The 14,974-nt window shown below is 44.8% G+C and overlaps 1 protein-coding gene across 19 annotated transcripts in view; it reads left to right on the plus strand.

Annotated features, from left to right (window-relative positions):
- The window catches only part of MAP2 (microtubule associated protein 2), a 328,607-nt gene that overhangs the window by 212,829 nt on the left and 100,804 nt on the right, over positions 1-14,974 (plus strand). Inside the window, exon 1 of one of the 19 annotated variants that reach the window (XM_039912686.1) lies at positions 411-470. The exons of the other annotated variants lie outside the window; for them this stretch is intronic. The gene's annotated coding sequence lies outside the window, so the exon portion shown is untranslated. Of the gene's footprint in view, positions 1-410; positions 471-14,974 lie in introns of those variants that run through there. 19 annotated transcript variants of the gene reach the window in all.

Raw genomic sequence — 14,974 nt, forward strand, 5'->3', positions numbered from 1 at the left:
GTGGGAGGTTTCATTTTAGAAAAACCAGTATGGGTTCGAAGTCCCCCTCTGTCTTATTCGATGTTAGAAATAATGCAAGCTAAAGCCGGAGATTGAGCCCTCCCTTCTGTGTTGCCTATGCACTTGAATCTGTGATTTTGGGGCATTAGATATTTACCCCACTTTCAGCCCTACAGCACTTATGTACATATCTATAAATTATATATTATAAATCATTTATTTATATTAAAGTTTGTCTCCTACTCTGAACTGTAAGCTTGTTGTGGTCAGGGAAATGACTGCTGACTCTGTTGTATTGTACTCTCCCAGCCGCTTAGCACAGTGCTCTGAATATAATAAGTGCTCAGTAAATGTGATTGATTGATTGATCTACAGAGCTCCTGGACCTCCTCTGAGAACCTGGAAAGGTGCAGGTCCCAAGAAAGCTGGACTCTTCCCCACCATTCTTCTCATAAATACCCAACGGCCAGGTGGGTATGTCAGATTGCGCTGGGATACGGGTGTGCAGTCAAAGGCCCCTCAATCTCAGCAACACCGCACTGGCTGAGCTAGAAACCAAGCACTCATGAAACCGGCTAAGAGCTAGGGCAAGTTAGAATTTGATGAGCGAGGTGCATGTCTACGGGATGAGGACAACCCCATTCAAGCGAATGGATCTTCCAGTGCCCATTTGAGCCATTTGCCCAGGAACAAGATATTCATTCAGTAGTATTTATTGAGTGCTTACTATGTGCAGAGCACTGTACTAAGCACTTGCAAAGTACAATAGAGGAATAAAGATATGCCAGGCATCCCCCACCTGCTGGAACTTCTCCATTCAAGATGTATCCAAGTAATGGAGCAGAGTGCATGATGATAATAATGATAATAATAATAATAATGGTATTTGTTAAGCACTTACTACATGTCAGGCACTGTTCTAAGTGCTGGGGTAGATAAGTCAATTGGATCGTGCTGGGGTAGATAAGTCAATTGGATCAGACACAATCCCTGTCTCATATGGAGTTCCCAGTCAGGAAAGACCAGAGGTCAAGAAGCCAAAGGCTACCTTTAAGCTGCTTGCTTGATGATAGAGCATATCATCAAGGGGAAGCAGCATAGCATAATGGATAGAGCATGGGCCTGGGAGTCAGAAGGTCATGGGTTCTAATCCCTGCTCTGCCACATGTCTGCTGTATGACCCTGGGCAAGCCACTTCACTTCTCTGTGCCTCAGTTACTTCATCTATAAAATGGGGATTGAGACTGTGAGCCCCAGATGGGACAGGGACTGTGTCCAACTTGATTTGGACTTAATCCCTTAATCCCCATTTTACAGATGATGTAACTGAGGCACAAAGAAGTTGAGTGACCTGCCCAAGATCACACAGCAGACAAGTGACACAGGGCCGCGATTAGAGCCCAGATCCTTCTGACTCCCATATTCTATCCACTAGACCATGCTGCTTCTGCATTCCATGCTGAAGGATTCTGCTAGAATGCCCAGAAGGTGCCCTGCACACAGCAGGCTCCAAGCACAGTGTTCTGCACACAGTAGGTTCCTAATTCTGTGCCCTGCACAGGACTGTCCTGGTAATGATGGTGATGAGGGGATTGCACAGTGATCTGGTCTAGGGAGGCTGCAGGCTTGTGAGCAGGCTGATGAAGCTTGGGACAGGCCCAAGCTCTCTTTCCTGGCCATGGAAGCTGCAGGGCCAACTTTAGGGTGGACTGTGACCTGGAACCTTCTCCCACTTCCCCCAGGCTTAATGCAACTTCCACTGCACAGTTCTCTGATCCTTGTTTAATCCCAATCCATTTCACTGTCTATACTCAGAAGTCTTCAGAGCCAAACTCTATCATCATCATTATTATATCTGTTAAGGGCTTACTATGTGTCAAGTGCTGTCCTAGTGCTGGGTTACATACAAATTAAAAAGGTCGAATATAGTCCTGTACTTTCCAAGCACTTAGTACAAGTGCTGTGCACATAGTAAGTGCTCAATAAATACGATTGAATGAATGAATGAATGAATGAATGAATGAATGAATGAATGAATGAATGAGGCTCGCAATCTAAGTAACAGGGCGAACAGGCATTTAGTCGCCATTTTACAGATGGGAAAACTGAGTCACAAAGAAGTTAAATGACTTGCCCAAGATTAGACAGCAGGCAGTTGGCTGAAGTGAGATTAGAACCTCTGACGTTTAGGCCTGAGCTCTTTCCACTAGGCCATCCTGCTTCACTCCTTTTATTTCTATAGGTGGATGTGTCAGAAGCCTCCTGGCAAATACAGACCACATAAAATAGCAAGACTGTGTGTGGGCGGGGGTGGGGGTGGGGGTGGGGGTGGGGGTGGACGATTCTGGATGCCTGTGCCTGAATGCATATATGCCTGTGAATGCTTCCACTGTGTGTAGGCACTCAGTAAGTCCCATGATGGGTGGTTATGGGACAGGGACTGTGTCTAACCAGATTACCTTGTACCCATCCCAACACTTTTAGCACGGTGCTTAGTCTTACAGTAAGCACTTAAAAATACCACAGCTATTAATACTGTACATGACTAGGAAGCTGGCTGAAAGACAGAAAACAGAGGGCAGGGACAACCTCCTGTTTGGGAGATGGGGAAAGGGTAGAACTGGCATTTCTCAGGGCTCAGTGCTTGGCGCAGATTTGTTCATCTGCATAAATGATCTAGAAGAAAGAGCTGGCTCCCAGTTTGCAGAAGGCACTAAACTCCTCTGGGGGGTGAAATGCAATACAGATGCGGAAACATTTCAGGAAAACCTCATAAATCTGAGTCAAGTGGCTGAAAACTGCCAGAAGGGCTTTAATATGAGCAAGTGTAGGAAAAGGCACCTGGAGAAGATTACCCAAATTACAATTCCACGATGATAGGTTCAGAGCTATGAACTGGCCCTCAGAAATGAGTGAGCTCTTCTAAGTTATCTTTCAAAAATGCCACAGCAGCTTCCAGAAAGGCCACCTGGATGCAGAGTGTCACCAGGAGGAGGCCAAAAGTCAAAGCCCAAACCACAGTTCTGCCATCATAGAAAGCCATGGAACGTCTTATGTAAGATTCTGGAGCCAAAACTCAGAAATGCACTGAAGGGAAGCAGGATGGTCAACTGGAAATTAATTAATCGATGGAATTTATTGAGAGCTTACTATGTGGAAGACACTGTACTAAATGCTTGGCAGAGTACATACAATGTAATTGGCAGGCATGTTCCCTGCCCACAATAAGCTTACAGTCTAGAGGGGAGCTTACCATTTAGAGAATACGCATCTGGGAGTCAGAGGACCTGGGTTCTATTACCAGCTCTGCCACTTGCCTGTTGTGTGACTTGGGTCAGTCACTTAGCTTCTTGTGCCACAATTTCCTCAACTGTAAAATGGGGATTCAAATCCTATTCCCTCTTCCAAATGCCATCATCATTATTACAGGAAACAGAGGGAAAATACAATGTTAAGTTCAGGAGAGTCTCAGATAAATTCCATAACTCTTAATGAGCTACTGGAGGGCAAATTAGAGGAGTTGGTCCATCCTTAAACATGATCATAGGGTTCCTCCGAGTGTCCTGTAACCACCATCAGAAACAGAGTCCTTCAGTGGTATACATGAATCTGACCAAATCAATCAGTAGAATTTATCGAGGGCTTATTCTGTGCAGAAAACTCCACTAAGTTCTTGGGAGAGTCTGATTGAGCAAGTACTTACCTCAAGAAATGTACAGTCTGGTGGGAGCCCATGATGGCATTGGTGAGGATGCTTATACACAAGTTGCTCTTCTCATCAGAAAAGTGAGGTGGCAGGGTGCAGGGCTTTGTGTGAGGAGATGGTGCTGCCGGGGACAGGGACCAGACTGGGGGCAATACCAATGTGGCACCAGTTAGAAATCAAATTCTGCAGCAATCCCTGGCACCAAGATTCGAGGTTTGGGCATTTTAGGAAAATTCTATCAAAGATGGGGAAATAGCTAATGGTCCCCTACATGCCCAGGAGCAGTTTGGGAAAAGGACGGACCAGGAGCAGTCTGGGAGAAGGGTTGAGTCGGTCAGGGATGGATGGGATTCCCAGACCATAGCTTTTGGGCAGGGGACTGACCTAATGAGTAGAGCACGTGTTTGGAAGTCAGAAGGACCTGGGTTCTAATCTTAGCTTCACCGCTGTCTGCTGTGTGGCCTTGGGCAAGACACCTCACTCCTCTGTGCCTCAGTTATCTCACCTGTAAAATGGGAATTAAGACTATGAGCCCTATGTGAGACAGAGACTGTGTCCAACCTGATTAACTTATATCTACCCCAGAGCTTAATACAGTGCCTGGCAAATGCTTAACAAATGCCATAAAAGAAAAAAAGAAATAAGGGTGAAGCGGGGAGGAGTCTGGGAGAAGGTTGGAGCAGAGAGTGGTCTAGGAAGTGAGCTGCCTCCCCCCAGGCAGTCCGGCTTGGGGACCAGTCTAAGGTCAAGAGAATCACCAACCCACTACCACATTACCTACTCTGAGTCCCATATGGGACAGGGACTATGTCTGATCTGATTAACTTGTATCTACCCTAGCACTTAAAACAGTGGTTGACACAAAGTAAGTACTTAATAAACACCATGATGATGATAAGTGATTACAGTAATAATAGTTATAATAACCTATGATGTATCCATGGTATGCCCCTGACCAGATGTATAGGTTATGCCCCCCATGCTAGCTGTTAAGCTGTGTGCCAGTGAATTGGATCCACTACATTCTAAAAGAGCAGAAAACTTGGATCATGCCTTAGAGTCTGGGACCTGGAAGTTGGTACCAGGTGTGAGAATTGCTGACTGGCACTGCCATCTCAGAGAAGGATCCCATTCAAATGCAGTGGGCATCAGCCTCTTCATCTGAAATATGTCCCGTGACCTTTTTGAGAGACAGCGAGGAAAAGGGGATACTGGGAAGAAATGACTTGATCTGGAAACAATAGAAAGATTCATTCAATAATATTTATTGAGCGCTTACTATGTGCAGAGCACTGTACTAAGCACTTGGAATGTACAATTCGGCAACAGATAGAGACATTCTCTGCCCACTGATGGGCTTACAGTCTAATCAGGGGAGACAGACAAAAACAATAGCAATAAATAGAATCAAGGGGATGTACAACTCATTAACAAAATAAATAGGGTAATAAAAAATATATACAAATGAGCGGAGGAGCACAGTGCTGAGGGGAGGGGAGGGGAAGGGAGAGGGAGAGGAGCAGAGGGAAAGGGGGGGAAAAGGGGGCTTAACTGGGGGGGGGGGGGTCAGAGAAGGAGCAGAGGGAAAAGGGGAAGCTCAGTCTGGGAAGGCATCTTGGAGGAGGTGAGCTCTCAGTAAGGCTTTGAAGAGGGGAAGAGAGTTAGTTTGGCGGAGGGGAGGAGGGAGGGCATTCCAGGACAGCAGGAAAATTTGGGCCAGGGGTCGTCGGTGGGATAGGCAAGAATGGGGGACGGTGAGGAGGTGGGTGGCAGAGGAGCGGAGCCTACAGGGTGGCAGTAGAAAGAGAGAAGGGAGGAGAGGTAGGAGGGGGCAAGGTGATGGAGAGCCTTGAAGCCTAGAGTGAGAAGTTTTTGTTTCGTGCAGAGGTTGATAGGCAACTACTGGAGGTTTTTAAGAAGGGGAGTGACATGTCCAGAACGTTTCTGCAGGAAGATGAGCCAGGCAGCGGAATGAAGAATAGACTGGGGCAGGGAGAGACAGGAGGAAAGATGGGCCATATTTCCAGGGTGGAAAATAGAGACCCAAGGAGCCCAGTTTGCACCATTCGTTTGAGTGACACTCTGGACTGAGGTAAGCCATTAGTTAAGTCCAACCTTTCCCTGAGAAGATACCCTCCTCCCTGGCCCTTTAACAACCAGACCAAGCCATCTGGCCACTGCCCCGCATTCCTTCCCAGCCAATCAGCCATCTGGAAATTTTGGAAGCCAAAATAATTAGGGAACGGGGAGGTCTTGGGTCAGAAGTGGTCTGTCTTAGATTCATTTTTATTTTGGGTTTTGCAAAAGCACTTCTGAGAGAAACAATTTAAGACATGAACTGGTTTTCAGTGTTCACTGGGCTTAATATGTTCTTCACATTAAAATAAAACTGATCAGATTTGTGAACATGTTCAGTGATTGTCAGTCATTGAGGGCCTACATGGGTAAAAAGAACTTGAATATCACGAATGAATTGGAGCTAAATATTTTCCCCAGGGTGTGCTATTATCTTGCTGGTACCTCTGCTTCATTTTACATGTGGCCTGTGAAGTGTTGGTGTAAGCCCAGGGGGAAGTCAGGGATTTTTCTTAAGAATTGTCTGAGTGTTTATTTTTCTGCTACTGGAAAAATGGGATTATTGGTGGATCAGTGGGTCACTCGGATCTGGAGTGACCACACAAAGCCTCTTCCAGTTTTTCTAACACCCTGATCTGTGACTGATGATAATAATAGTAATTATTATTATTATCATTTTCATCATTACTGTGCTATATATTGTGCACTTACTGTGTTCCAGGCGCCATACTAAGTCCTGGGGAAGAGATAAGGCAATTAGATCCGCTACAGCCCATGTCCCACATAGGCATCTCGCAGTCTAACAGGAAGAGAGAAGGGGTATTTAATCCCCATTTTAGAGATGAGAGAACCAAGGCACAGAACCCTTAAGCAAATGCCCCAAGTCACCTGGAAGGTAAGTGGTGGAGAGGGCATTAGAAAGCAGGACTCTCGATTCCCAATTTGTTCTCTTTCCATTAGGCCATCTTTCTTCTCAGCTCTGAAGAGTCTGAGGATTCAACAAGACTTAGCAGGAAAGTACAGTGGGCAGGTAGGCAAATCAGAGAGCCAATAAGGAGCCCCATGTGGGACAGGGACTGTGTCTGACATGATTATCTTGTATCTACCCCAGTGTTTAGTATAGTGCTTGGCACATAATAAGCAGCTAATAAATACCAAAGTTCTTGGCTCTCAAGTGAGGGCATAGCAGACAGAGGACTCAGAGAGAGTGTGTTCTGTGGCCTCAGGTTACACAAGTTACTACTGCCTACCAGTCTCTGTGGGGACTACCCCAGAGAATGTGCATGGCTCTGACTAGACTCTCACCCCTACTGGAAATGCAGCATGGGAAGTAGCCTGGGAGTCAGAGGCCTGGGTTCTAATCAAGGCTCTGTCACTTGTCTGCTCTGTGACCTTGGGCAAATCACTTTATGTCTCTGTGCCTCAGTTACCTCATCTACAAAATAGGGATTAAAACTGAGGCCCACATGGAACATGGATTGGGTCTGACCCAATTAGCTTGTCCACCCCAGCTCTTAATATAGTACCTGGCAGACAGACTGTGTACCATATGGCAAACACTGTACTAAGTGCTGGAGAAGATACAAGTTAATTAGGTCAGACACAGTCCCTGTCCCAAAAGGGCCTCATAATCTAAGTAGGTGGGAGAAGAGGTGTTGAATCTCCATTTTACAGGTGAGGAAACTGAGGCATGGATAATTTAAGTGATTTGACCAAGGTCATCCAGCAAGCAAGTGGCAGAGTGAGGATTAGAACCCATGTCCTCTGACTTCTAGACCTATTCTCAATCTATTAGGTCATATTGCTTCTCGATAGCATCCTCCGACATTGCAAGGGAAACATCTGAGTCATCAGAAGACCCTGAACATCATTCTCAGCTCCCCTCCCTACCTAACCAGTCCCATCCGGGTGACTTTTAAAAAACAATGCCATTTTAATGAACTCTGTATCAAGCAATGGCCATGTGTAGGACATTGTACCAACCACCTGTACATGTATGTGCTGTACTGAATCATTTAAGAGAGTAAAATACAGTGAGAAGGTACAGTCCCTGCCCTCATGTGGCTTTCAATAACCTTCTCTAAGCCTGAGAAACATTCCCAGGGTAAACAGATCCCCAAGGAACATCAGGATCAGTACCTCAGAGGAATGAAGGGTCTCGGGATATAATCAATCAGTCAAATTTATTGAGCACTTACTATATGCAGAGAATAGTTCTGAGCACTTGGGAAAGTACATTGTAACTGATTGGCAGACATGTTCCCTCCCTACTTAAATAATAACAATCATAGGATCCATGGGGACTTCATTTGGAAAACAAAAAGGAAAAAGAGAGGGAAAAGAGTCAGAAAGTCCCAAAACACCCAGGCTAATTTTAAATAATTAGATCTGTATCATTTTATCACTAAGTTTCTAAGGGAGGCAAATGGGGAGATTATGGTTTGGGCAAGATTCTAAAAGGGACTAAAGGCATGCTCTTATATTCTCTGAAAATATGGGGTTTTCATGAGTATGCCTTGTATTTTTTTTGTCATTTTTATAAATCCGTCGGTTTTCTTGAAAATGAACACAAGGTTTTTTTTATCTTAGCTGGTTGTGGAGAGACTTAGCTTCTCCTTAATCTACTTCAGCGTCCTGCAATGATGCACAAGACTGTCAAAATTGGATGTGGTTCTTGGACTCCAGACTGTAAGCTCACTGTGAGGAGGGAATGTGTCTACCAACTCTGCTGTACTGTACTCTCCCAAGTGCTTAGTACAGTGCTCTGTATAGAATAAGCACTCAATAAATGCTATTGATGATGATGATGATGAATTCCTGTGAATGAGATGCAAGGCATTTATCAACATCCACATCATTTATTTCTAAATTAAGTTGCATCCCCAGTTCAATAAATTATTTAGTTTTTCTGCTTATGGAGTATCCTCCATGCCTAGAATATCTGACATAAACTGTGGACAAACCTATCTGAGATTCAGTCATTGCTAATGGCTTAATTACTCAGCCCAGGTGAAGAGATTGAGAGCAGGGGGTGGATTTCCTTACCTGTAGCTATCAGCCTGAATGTTAGGGTTGTGGGGAGGTGGGTATGTCGAACACTTGTGTGGACTATGGCATCAAAACAATATAGGTTTTATCCCTGAGTTGGGGGGTGATTATAGGGAGGGTAGTGGTTCTAACTCAGGGAAAGTTCCCAATTAATAGTGGCTATGTGACTCTATGTTGTGGATGGTGGGGTAGCTGTAACCTGAACTAACAGTACATGGAAAGGGTACACTGAAAGTTTTTTCTGGGTTCACGTGGCAGGCCCAGAGAGGTAGAGGAAAGAAAAAAAACTTATCTCTCCCTAGAGGAGCTCTGGGAAAGCAAGAAGTGCGTGAATTGCATTATTGGAGAAGTCTCTTAAAATGATTTCTCTAACTTCCTCTTGTGGCCTAATGGAAAGAGCATTGGCCTGGAAGTTAGATGACCTGGGATCTAATCCTGGCTCCACCACTTGTCTGCTGTGTGACCTTGGGTGGATCACTTTAACTTTTCTGTGCCTCAGTTCCCTCATCGGCAAAATGGAGATTCAGTGCCTGTTTCCCTTCTACTTAGACTGGGAACTCTATGTTATCTTGTATCTTAACCTATTTATCTTCCCCAGTGCCTAGTCCATTGCTTTGCACATAGTAAGTGTTTAACAAATATCACAATAATAATAATAATAATAATTACTGTTTATACATTTTGTATAAAGGAAAAATAGTCTCCTTAGGAATGCCTCTCAACTCTATGATCCTTTTCCCCTTAGCTCCATCTCTAAAAGAGGCCCTAACTGTATTTATTCACAGAAAGACAATGCATAGCAGAGAGTTGATATACATTATATTTTATTCAGTCATCCTTCATTTTCCAAAATGAAGAAATGTGAATAAAATAATTCAAGGTTAGTTTAAGGAAAATAAGCTCGAGAGTCACAGAGTTGGATGGAATGGTGGACTGGAATGACCGTTCCATGGCTGGCAGTGTTGGTGCTTAGCACCCTGGAGTTGAAATCCTGAAAGAGAAAACCCATTGGCTATGAAAGCTGAGGTAAACTGTTGTTCTCTAAAAATTCTGACTTTACTGCTGAATTTGGAAGACAATACAGCCAGCTCACTTATGATGATGATGATAGTATTTGTAAAGCTCTTACTATGTGGCCTAGTGGAAAAAGCATGGACGTGGGAGTCAGAGGATCAGGATTCTAATCCCAGCTCTGCCGTTTGCCTGCTCTGTGACCTTGTGCAAGTCACTTAGGCTGGTTTCCTCATCTGCAAAATGAGCATTTGATACCTGTTCTCCCTGCCTATTTAGGTTGTAAGCTCTATGAGGGACAGGAATTGTGTCCAACCAGTTTATTTTTCATCTACCAAAGTGCTTAGTACAGTTAACCTAACACATATCACAGTTACTATTTTTAATTAATAGTAAGCACTGTACTAGACACTGGGATGGATACAATATAATCAGGTCAGACTGTCACTGTCTCACAGGGGGCTCACAGTCTAAGTACAAAGTTTTACACAGTATTTGGCACACAGAAAGTGCTCAATAAATACAATTGATTGATTAAGTAGCTTGGCCATTTAGCATATGGTTAAATGGGGGCAGAGAAGGGAGAAGACATTTGTGATTGTTCAACAAGGGAAAGTAGTAGATAATAGCTAGAATAAGAAAAAAACAAGAGATCCATCAATCAATCACTTTTATTGAGCGTTATGTGCAGAGCACTTGGGAAAGCACAATATAACAGAATTAGCAGACACAGTTCCTGCTCACAATGGGTTTGAGAGTCAGAGGACCTGGGTGCCAAGCTCTGCCCGTCGTGCTGGGTGACCTTGGACAAGTCATTTAACTTCCCTGTGCCTCAGTTTCCTCTTCTGTAAAATAGGGACAAAATACCTGTTCTTCCTCCCTGGCTACATATGCCATGGGGACAGGGTCTGTGTCTAACTTGATTACTGTGTATCGACCCCAGTGCTTAGGACAGTACCTGGCCGAGGGTAAGAGCTTAACAAACACTGTGACGATTGCTGTTCTGGTCCCATTGGCAAAAACTCTGCTCGAAAGTATCAGTACACCTCAGGAATCTCATTGGTGAAGCAGGGTTTGAGGGTTTCAGGGAAGGTATTCTATCAGTGAATCGTTTGCACATAAATGCGCCTGAGGATTTCATCTTCCTGCTCCTGAAGAACACGGAAAAATCCTGCAATGCAGCAAACAGTCTTTTTCTTAAAGGCCAAAATTCTCTCCTTTCCTTTTGTCTATGTCAAAGGAGTTTCAAAGCAGCATGTGACACTTGAACAGACTGGAGCCGCTGAATATTGGGGCTGGAGCAGGGACTGAGCTGTTGCTGGGTTGGGGATGAGGAAGAGGCAGGGGCTGGACTGGGGCTGGGGTGGGCTTGGGTCTGGGCGGAGGGTGGGCTGGACTGGGGTTGGGGTGGGCTTGGGTCCGGGAGGAGGGCTACTGTGTTACTGGTGGGGCTGTGGCCCGTAACTCATGTTCTCTCTGGCTTCTGCCAGGTCCAGCAGGGGGTCCAACAAGAGGTCAGAGAACAAGCCCAGGCCTCTGGGACCGGGAGGCGAAACAAATGACCCTCCAGCCTTTAATCCCTTTCTTTTTGACAAATCCTAGGCCTGCCAGCATATATGACTCCTGCCAAGTGCACCAGAACCCAGATTGATCCTGAGGACTGGTGTGCTGTCTTGGAAATGGGCAGTGCTCTTGGCATCCCAGGCCAGAAAGCCAGTGCCACTGGCAGGTGGAAAATGTGATTTTGAAATTCCTGGATAGACGGTGGGCTAAATGATTTTTGCTTTGGACAACACTTGTACCTGGAATTTCTACCCCTTAATCTTTCAAAAGAACAATCTACCAAGTAATAGTATTTATTGAGCACCCACAACATGCAAAGTGCCATACTGAGTGCCCAGGAGAGTACAATGGAAGTGAAAATGCACCTCTTTCAGGACAAATAAAATCATTGGAGACAGGTAGGTGAATGAGTGTGACTGATAGACACAGATGATTAGGTGAATGAGTGTGACTGATAGACACAGATGATTTACACACAGTTGGAACAGAAGAAACAACACAAGTGCTGGTTGTCTGAGTTTGGCCAGAGGAGTAAAACAATGAAAAAGTGTATATTCAATTAAGCGAGAATAGTCACTGAGGGGTGCTATGTCAACAACAGTAGTCTTCAGGTTGGTTGTCATTATATTAGCACAACCCAGGGAGGAGGCGTGTAATTAGGGAAAGCTTTATGGAGGAGGGGAGGGTTCAGGAGGCTTTTGAAAATAGAGGGAACTGTGGTCTAAAAGATTTGAAAGGGGAGGGGGCTCCAGGGAGGAAGAAGGGTGTGAGCAAGTAGTTGGAAGAAAAGCATGAGCTGGAAGCATTTAATACAGTGCTCTGCACACAGTAAGTGCTCAGTAAATAAATGATTAGAATGTAGTCGGTGTGGAAGAGAGCTGAGGGAGAGTCTGGACGTCAGAAGTCAGGAGTTGCTCCTTGCTGTAGCAATAAAGGGGAGCCATTGGAGGCTTTAGAGAAGGACCGAATATACATGGACTGAATGACATGTTAGAAAGATGGTCTGTGCAGCACAGTGAAGTATGGACTGGAGAGGACAGAGGCTGGAAACAGGGAGACTAGTAAGGAGACTGATAGAGTAGTCTAGAAAGGATAATAAGGAGCTGGTCCATATGGTGTGCTGTCCTTGGAAATGGGCACCATTTGGGTGAATGGGTGACGAGAAAGGGGCGTGTCTGAGAAATATGAAGGAAACACTGGCAGGATTTATCTATGTCTTTAAAGTATGCCATCAGCTTTCCAACTCCTAACTGACCTCGCTTTTTGAATACTACAATCCAGCATACCCACTTCTTCACTTCTCTAACACCAACGTATTCACTGTTTGTTTATCTCCCCGCCGACCCCATCCTCCCTGGAATTCCCTCTCCCTTCCATAACCAACAGTCCACCACCCTGTCCATCTTCAATCATATCTCCTCCAAAAGGCCTTCCCTGACTGACTGCATTTCCCTACTTTATTCACCATCCCTTTTGCATCAACCTATGCATTTCATTGGGTACGCCCTTAAACCACTTCAGTATTCATCCCAACCCCCCAATCCTTATGTACATATTGTTATAATGTACCGTATATAATTTATTTTATTGTCCATCTCCCTCACTAGATTGTAAGCTACTTAAGGGAAGGGATGATAATAATGATAATAATAATTATGGTATTTGTTAAGCACTCACTATGCCCCAAGAACTGTTCTAAGTGCTGGAGTACTTACAAGGGTAATCAGATTGTCCCACGTGGGGCTCACAGTCTAATCCCCATTTTACAGATGAGGTAACTGAGGCTTGCCCAAGGTCCACACAGCAGACCAAGTGGCAGAACCAGGATTAGAACCTGTGTCCTTTGACTTCCCAAGCCTGGGCTCTTCCACTAAGCCAACCCAACTACTGTACAATAATAATAATGATAATAATTAATGTTAAGCACTTTCTATGTGCCAAGCACTAAGTGCTCGGTCAGATAAAAGGATTAACAGGTCAGACGGATTCTGTGTTCGCCATGAGGCTCAAATTCTAAGTAGGAGAGAGCATGGTTTTTGAGTTCCCAACTTACGGATGTGAAAGCTAAGGCCCAGAATAGCTAATGACTCAGTGGAAAGAGCACGGGCTTTGGAGTCGGAGGTCATGGGTTCAAATCCTGGCTCGGCCACTTGCCAGCTGTGTGACTGTGGGCAAGTCACTTCACTTCTCGGTGCCTCAGTTACCTCATCTGTAAAATGGGGATGAAGGACTGTGAGCCCCACGTGGGACAACCTGATTCCCCTGTGTCTACCCCAGCGCTTGGAACAGTGCTCGGCACATAGTAAGCGCTTAACAAATACCAACATTATTAAATGATTTGCCCGAGATCACACAGCAGGCAAGGGGTGGGACTGGTATGAGAACCCAGGTCCTTTAACTCTTAGGCTCAAGCTCTTCCCCCTCCTTTTTTTAAAAATGATATTTGTTAAATAACACTGTAACCACTGGGGGAGATGCAAGCTAGTCAACTAATCAGATTGCACACAATTCATGTACTACAGGGGGCTCTCAGTCTTAATCCTCATTTTACAGATGAGGTGACTGAGGCACAGAGATGTTAAGTGACTTGCCCAAGGTCACACAGCTGACAGTGGCAGAGTGGGGATTCTTACTCCCAGGTCCGTGCTCTATCCACTTGACAGTTCTGCTTCCCCCGCAAGTGCTACGTACAGTGCTCTGCACCTAATAAGCACTCAATTAAATGCCACTGATTGATTGATCGAATGATTGATTAATCATTGCAGACAGAATGAGAATTGAAAACTGCAAGGAGTCTGAGATAATACCAAGGTTACAGGCTTCTGAGCTTGGGAGGAAGCAGTGGGGTTGTCGACTGTGATGAGAAAGTATGGGAGGACTTGAAGTGGGAGAGGATAGGAGTTCAGCATTTGCAATGTTGTCAGTAGGGGGGTATGTAATGATATCCTAGAGATAAGGGGAAATTCATGATAGCAGAGTAGGAGAGAGGGCAGGATTAGTGAGGCAGATTTGGGACTCATCAGCATTAAAGGGGTGAGAGGCAGAGAAGAGAATGAGCAAATGAGCCAGAGAAAGGGTGGCTGGAGACCTGGCATTAGGATCAAAACTGCATAATCATGTCTTCAAAAGAAGGCAGAGAGCAAAAATGGTAAAGAAGAAGGTATGAGAATTCCTAATTAGTGCCTGGGATCCTTAAAGGGTGTTTGTAAGCATCATTGCTGCCTCATCAGTGACTGAACTGCCAGTAACCTTCCCTTTTGTGGGTCCTTTCTTGTATCCCTGCTGCCCACAGAGAGGTCCTCCCACAGTTACATACATAGACACATACACAGTCACATAGAGTTTTTAAAAATGGTTTGTAGATTTACCATTGTTTTATAATCCTTAACCCAAGAGAAGGATGTCATGTTTCCTACAAGAGGCCAGACTACACTTTGACAAGGACGGCCCATTGGTTGGACTGATTGACTGACTGACTGAACCATTACTAAACCTTGTCAATTCAATCTTCACAATGTCATTAAAATGTGGCCTTTCCTCTCCATTCAAACTCCTACCAAGTTAATCCAA

Source organism: Ornithorhynchus anatinus, chromosome 7 (genome assembly GCF_004115215.2).
Source record: "Ornithorhynchus anatinus isolate Pmale09 chromosome 7, mOrnAna1.pri.v4, whole genome shotgun sequence".
Classification (NCBI taxonomy): Eukaryota; Metazoa; Chordata; class Mammalia; order Monotremata; family Ornithorhynchidae; genus Ornithorhynchus; species Ornithorhynchus anatinus.